The 6841-nt window shown below is 34.7% G+C and overlaps 1 long non-coding RNA gene across 1 annotated transcript; it reads right to left on the bottom strand.

Annotated features, from left to right (window-relative positions):
- Nucleotides 1–2819: 2819 nt before the first annotated feature.
- On the bottom strand, nucleotides 2820–5497 carry LOC109011994. Its single transcript, XR_001999401.2, has 3 exons — nucleotides 5341–5497; nucleotides 5157–5250; nucleotides 2820–2915 (listed from the first exon to the last, which is right to left on the bottom strand). It is a non-coding gene; the product is annotated as an uncharacterized LOC109011994 (long non-coding RNA).
- Nucleotides 5498–6841: the final 1344 nt, after the last annotated feature.

The following is a 6841-nucleotide window of genomic DNA, read 5'->3' as shown; positions in this document are numbered from 1 at the left end:
TAGTTTTAGTGATTGTGGAAAGCTTGTCTCTGTGGAGTCTGCCATTTCTCAGGTCCGTTTGATGATTTCTAAAGGGGCTGATATAATTGATATTGGTGCAATTGTGCTCAGTCTACAAGGCCAACGGCCTCTTGGGTTAAAAAACAACAACAACAACAACATCATCATGTTTCTTAATTTCAGTGCAATTATTTCATGATTAATAGTAGTAGTACTACTGCTTGCATTTCTATCTCTTTAAAAAAAAACAAGAAGAATGACGTGTATGCATATGTTTACACTTCAAAACCTGAGTACAGGGCAGTAACACCCATATGCATGCATGCACTTTTAGTTTGTCAATGAACTCGAAGAGAATTATATATGATTGGCCATAATTTTGTCAGCAGGGAGAAAAAAATAAAATAAAAGCAAATATATATATAAGGGTTGGAACTGAAGAAGATCGATCTTAGGTGTAAAGGAATTTGGCTAAGAGAAATATTGAAAATCAAATAATATATGTTTGATGTTTCTATGTTTTTTTAATTGCAAGGCCAAGTACTGTTTTAAACATACGATGATATGATGGTATGATTTTCATTTTCACTCCTTTGTTAGAGTTTGAATTGTGTTGTTCATTATAAACTGTAAAGTCTTGCTTCTTGGGAATCATGATACCTGATCATATATATATATTGACACATGTAATATATATTGATATATATATATTAATGATGTTTTATTTATCTCAAATTGCAGTTATGGAGCATAGTGCTAATGTGCCTTCGTTAGGGTCTGAAGCAAGGGCCTAAAAAGACTTCAATTTTTATGTTTCTGTCACCATCTATACTTTAGCTCCACGAGCCTATTGATGTCTTCAATAATGGCACAACTGTAAGGAATAACGACCACTGTTTTGGTACCATCCAGGCCTTTATAATTGCATTTAGTCCTTACGACTTCTGTTGTTAGTCATTCAATCTTGAATCCTACTAGATTTACTTTTTCTTCTATCTCATCGACAACAAATTATCCTTTTTACATTCTAGTTACTCCTTTAATACAAGAAGACCAATAACCTTTTCCTTTCTTTTTTTTTTTTTTTTGATTGAATTCCACAAATAGTCTTGGTGACAAAAACATCGATTATTATACAAACAAGCAGGGCAAATGGAATATCAAAAAAAAAAAAAAAAAAAAAAGAAGAAGAAGAGGGAAATGGAGGGAAGGGATCCATCTTCCAATATTATGAAAATACACAGTCCAGTACATCTGGGTTTATAAATGCCTTCAACCTGTTATTACTCATGCAATGTATGTTTTCCTGCAGTGTAATAGCTTTTGTGGGTGCTGTGTTTATCTTGTAGTGTGTGATTTGATAGTATTTGCAACATTTTGTGTGTTTATGACCCATTTTTCCTGTTGTTGTGTGGCTGGTGGTACTGCATTGAGTGTGTTAATGAAAAATGAACTTGGTTGGCCTCTTTCTACTTGTTCTGTTGCTTGCCTGTGTATTTATGTGTTGGGTCCTTGTTGCTTTGATTTGTTTTCTATTGCTTTGTTGCTATGTCTCCCTTAGGCAAAAATAGAAATCTGCACTATATGGTTTTTCTACAGTGTGCATTTTCTTTAAAGAAGATATTGTTAGATATAGAGTAAAGAAGATGAAGAGCAATGCATCCCAATGTTACCACCCACTTTTCTGAAACGTTTATATTTTTTTTTGTTTTTCATAGTGTTACTACCTGCGTTCCTCTCGCCTAACTCACACTCGGCAGGTATGGTCCACTGCCTTGTTGTTAATTTTTTTTTTTGGTCATCTTTTCATGTGCATTAATTTATATTACTTGTTGCAATTCTTCACTAGCCTATGTGTCATTTTCATCAAACCTGTAAGTAATGTGCATTTCGTACTTATATTACGCACGGCTGTCTTCTATATATCCTTCATGTGCGTTTATTTATTTCACATGGATGATTTAGAGAATACACACACTGATCGTGAGTTATGGGAGGATGGGATGGAGGATATTTTCATTGAGATGATGTATGGGGATGCCCTTAGTGGTGCCCTACGGGTAGGGAATATCACAAGTAGGGATCACGGTTTGTACGTTCAACGCCTTACTGTTGTGGGTATAAGGGTGTTTGATGCGAACCAAGTGAGGGGCAAAATACAAAGGCTGAAGAAGAGGCAGCGGCAGTTCACCAACCTGATGGGGCAAACTGGTATGGAATGGGACCCTGACACCAAAACAATGATAACCAGTGACGAGCACTGGAAAAATGCCATAAGGGTAAGCTAATTAAACTGACAGAACAAAAGAAATACCCAACTTACTCCATCAATACATGTTTCCTTCTATTTTTATGTCTTCTCATAATCAATATCAAATAAGTTACTTCATATATTTTAACTAGGCGAAATAGGACTAGAAGTGTTTCCGAACCATGGGCTGCCCAAAGTATGCGAAGCTTTGCACGATTTTTGGTGTGTCAGTGTCACAACCCCGCCCCTGGAAGGGCGGGATCGCGACGTACATACATGTCCTTCTCTTTCTTTCATTTCTTTTCTATTTTTTTTCCTAATAACATGCGATCGGCATGAACATGACATGTGTATTCTAATTTTCGATTTAATAAAGGAAACACCTGATAGACATTCTATTCGAACATTCATCCATAAAAGACTCTCAAAGTCCATCATACGTTCATAAAAAAAACATAACAGTTCTAGTTAGGAAGAGACTTCGTCCCAATATAAAAACATCTATACATAAACATAACCTATCATCCATATAAGGTCGAACAGAATGTTCGACCATAAACTTAACCCATCATCCATAAACATAATTGTTCTAGTTAGGGAAGAGACTAAGCGTCTACCTCTCCCTCTACAGTAGTGCCTTGCTCCCTAGCCTTTTCGTCATTACCTACACGTTTAAAACATAAACACAAAGTGAGTCGAATACTCAGTAAGCAGTACACCATGCTATTAACTTATTAATCACATAATCTTTTCTTTTGAAAACATGCATACATAAACATTTGCTAATCTGGACAGTGCTTTCATGCATAAACAGTTTAAGGAATAAGCCATATTTTCATACATAAATATTTAATAAATAAGCAATAACTATGCTTTCATGTATAAACATTTTAAGAAATAACTATACTTTCATGTTTCACTTTCTTTGGCCGGTACACACTATTACGTCTCGTGTGTTGGGATTAACGGTCTTCCTTTGGACCTGGATTCCGCCTATGGCAACAGGTTGGGAATCCCTTTCAGTTAGAGGGCAGGATTAAGTGCATTACCAGTACTACTTACCCAGTATTGCAATCTGCCCATTCCTTTAGTACCCTTTTTTATTCATATGGCCGTTACTTTTTTTCATACATTAAAATATTCATTCATTCAATTATTTCTTTCTTTTATTCATGTCAATCCTTTCAGTCCTTTCTTTTTAGTCCTTTTCATTTAACAGCTCATTCATGGAAGAACATCATTTAAAAGTATGAGCTTAAACATTATCTTTCATGGCATCCATAAAAATTCAGTTCATAGGGACATTTTAACATCACTTCATAGGGACATTTTAAAACACTTATTCACAGTCGTTTAAAACATCAATTTATATAAACATTTTAAAATGTTTCCTTCGTGTCATTTAAAGCATCACTTAAAGCATAAGGCATAAGACATTCATTTCCTTTCCTTTGCAATAAAAATATTTTCATCATCTTTCTTACTTCGATGCACATGCATTTTTAGGAACAAGATACATTTTCATGTTATACTACATATAGGAATAATCAATAAGTTTATTGAGAGAGCATGTATGGAAATCTCATGACTTGGACCTACGTGCATGCATTACCTTATACACATACACACAATTATAATCGATAGGGTAGTTAACAGGGGCTATTAAGAAAGAGCTTGTACATACTATATTCATTTACTCTTTTCAGTAGTAGAATATTTGCAATAAGAGAGGAGCATTCTTTCATAAAGAGAACTTTGTGTAAGACGCATAGTCATAGCTATTTACCTCTATGCTCCTCGATACTTCTAACTTCAATATAGGTCATATTCCAATAAATAGCATAAGCGTGTTAATACTCATACAATATTCTTTAGCCCTCCCTTTAAAAGAGAAAGTCACGATCTTATAATCTAACGTCCTTTCTATGCTTAGCATTAACCCAAATGACTACTCATCACCTTAACTTACAAGAGAAATAATTTAAATATTAAGACATGCTAGCTGTCCATGGAAAGGTTACTTTAAAAGCTTACATGAAAAGTAGTTAAGAAAGTCATAGGCTTCAAGCAAGGTCTCTTTGGTTCAAGCTCACTTTGGGTTATGGACATTAAGAGATTAAATCTGAAAATTCTCAACAATGAGCTTTAAAATATATTTAGGCATCTCATGTAGACTAAACAAGCTTAGGGGGACTTGTAGTCCCTCATTATAAAAAGGTTAGCTTATCAATATTTTGGACTCTTGGGTTAGGTAGAATTTAACCAAACGAGTGACAACATAAATAGATTATTTTTACATCAAGACATGGCATGACATGGGCTTAGGGGGACTTGGACAGCTTTACATATCATAATATACCATGCACAATTAATCTCTTATACCTAAACCAACTATGCTATAATTTAACCACACAAGCAATATTTTAAATAGTTTAGATAACATATCCCATTAAAATTAAAGTAGCGTAAGGTATAACAAAGTTACTCATTAAGCAAAGTTTTAAAGTTTTAAACACTCAAACTTATACTTTACTCACTTAATACCTTTTAAAAGCAAGATATAAAATTACAAAATCCAAGCAAAACCTCTAAACCGAACCTCTAGCATCCTAAAAATAGATTACCAATCAAACCTCAACACAAGGCACATAATACCAACATATATAATTTAAAATCACTTTAATTATCACCTATGATTAAACCAAGTTTAATAATAACATAGTATTTTCGAAATATAGGAAAATATATAGCAAAACAACTATAATACCATTCGGTTTGGGCAAAAAACAGGACAGCCATATTTATTTTCAACATAGGAAATTAAACACATCAAAACACAAGCTAAAACAACTTAGTGAGTTTCCAAAATCACATCAAAACAAATGAGTCAAATTAGAATTTTTACCTTAAGCTCTTATCTCCTTTCAAAACACAAGTGGAAGACCAAATAGTGAAATAGTCATGTGGATGAAGAGCAAAATAATAGCACTGTGTTATCCCTAAAACCAAAACATCAATGAGTAAGGTAAATGATGAAAATCGAAACCCATATGGAAATCATGCTAAGAAGTGAACTAAAAGTTTATTACCTTCAAGATGTCACCCTTTTGAAGATGAAAATAAGCTTTGTGGCAAAACTGAAAATGGGCATGGAGGGAGTGTTCTCGTACGGTTTGAAGAGGATGAGAGAAAAATGTATTTCTTCTTCCCTTGCCATGGAGTCACAAAGCTTGAAGGAGATGAGAGGAACTTGGTTTCTTGAAAATGAAAAGAAAATAGGAAGGAAAGAGATGAGGGTTTGTGTCGGCTATGGCTTTCTTGGAGAGAAAGATGAAGTTTTTCTTCTTCTTCCTTGGGTGTTGACCGACGGGTGTGGGGTAGAATGCCTTAGGATTAGTTTTTATTTTTCTTCTCTCTTTTGTTGTCTTAACCAATGGGTGCAAGGAAAAGGAAAAGAATTTAGTGGCTTGCTTAGGAAGCTTACGGGTTCAAGGGAGAAAAGGATTTTAGTTGCTTTAGTCAAAACTTATCCCATAAGCTAGAGAGATGAATGGTAGAGATTGAATGTGGGAAGATATTTCCCTCACCTACCCATCCTATAGTAGAGAATAATTGGGTCATTTTTTAAATGAATAAAATTAAAGGGCTTAAGGGAAAATATTTCAAAATCTTAAAAATATACCCTTGATTTAAAAAGTGTACTCATCTTAAAATAAAATAATAAAAATAATAAAAATATTTATCTCAAAGTATTTAACTTAAATAATTAATAAAATTTCGTAAAGACCTACGTAGTAGGGCTTGGGTATTACAATCAGTCGGCACTGGTACACTTCACCATGGACAGCGTCAACCCAACCACCCCCAAGTAGTGACGAGAAGCTTCAGCCAGATAAAGAGATGTGACGTTAGGGCCCCGCACTAGGCGCGCAATCAAGAGTGTCCATTGATATTGATGACATAGACGTTTCCATGGACATGAGGACACCTTCTATGAGACCATCGACACACTCGTCATGTTGCCCTAAAAAAAAAAGGGGGCCAAGTAGGTAGATCGATGAGTTATCAAACTTCCTCGATGAGATGAGGAAAACAACAATTGCATGACGAAAGTGCTATGAGGGTAGAACTGTCTTCCACAGCAAAGCATAGCAAGGGATTGAGACTGACATGGACAGCGATGACGGATGGGATCTGTTTGCTCATTGTGTGGGATTGATGTAGGTGCTTCAGCCTCCATCGTCGGAAGATAAATTTTACTATGCATTCAATGCCTTACTTGATCCCATGGTCCAGCGGGGTTTTCTAGCCATGGATGACAAGCATAAGTGATCGTGGGCCATGCGTTGTTGATTTTTATTTTTAATGCTTGATGTCATTTACTATACAACTGTATTAGAGATTATTAATTACTTTAATTGAACATCTTGATGAGATGCCATTATGCTTGTCCTATGTTGGTATTAATGTAATGGTGTGTTTCTTGATATTTTGAGCATATTGAAGATGTTTATTAATTTAATAGTACTGTTTGGAATTGTTGATATGATAATTTAATTATTATATATTATATTTCACATGGGTGTATTC

The sequence above is a fragment of the Juglans regia genome, chromosome 3 (assembly GCF_001411555.2).
Source record: "Juglans regia cultivar Chandler chromosome 3, Walnut 2.0, whole genome shotgun sequence".
NCBI classification, from domain to species: domain Eukaryota; kingdom Viridiplantae; phylum Streptophyta; class Magnoliopsida; order Fagales; family Juglandaceae; genus Juglans; species Juglans regia.
This window is presented reverse-complemented; position numbering and strand designations above follow the sequence as displayed.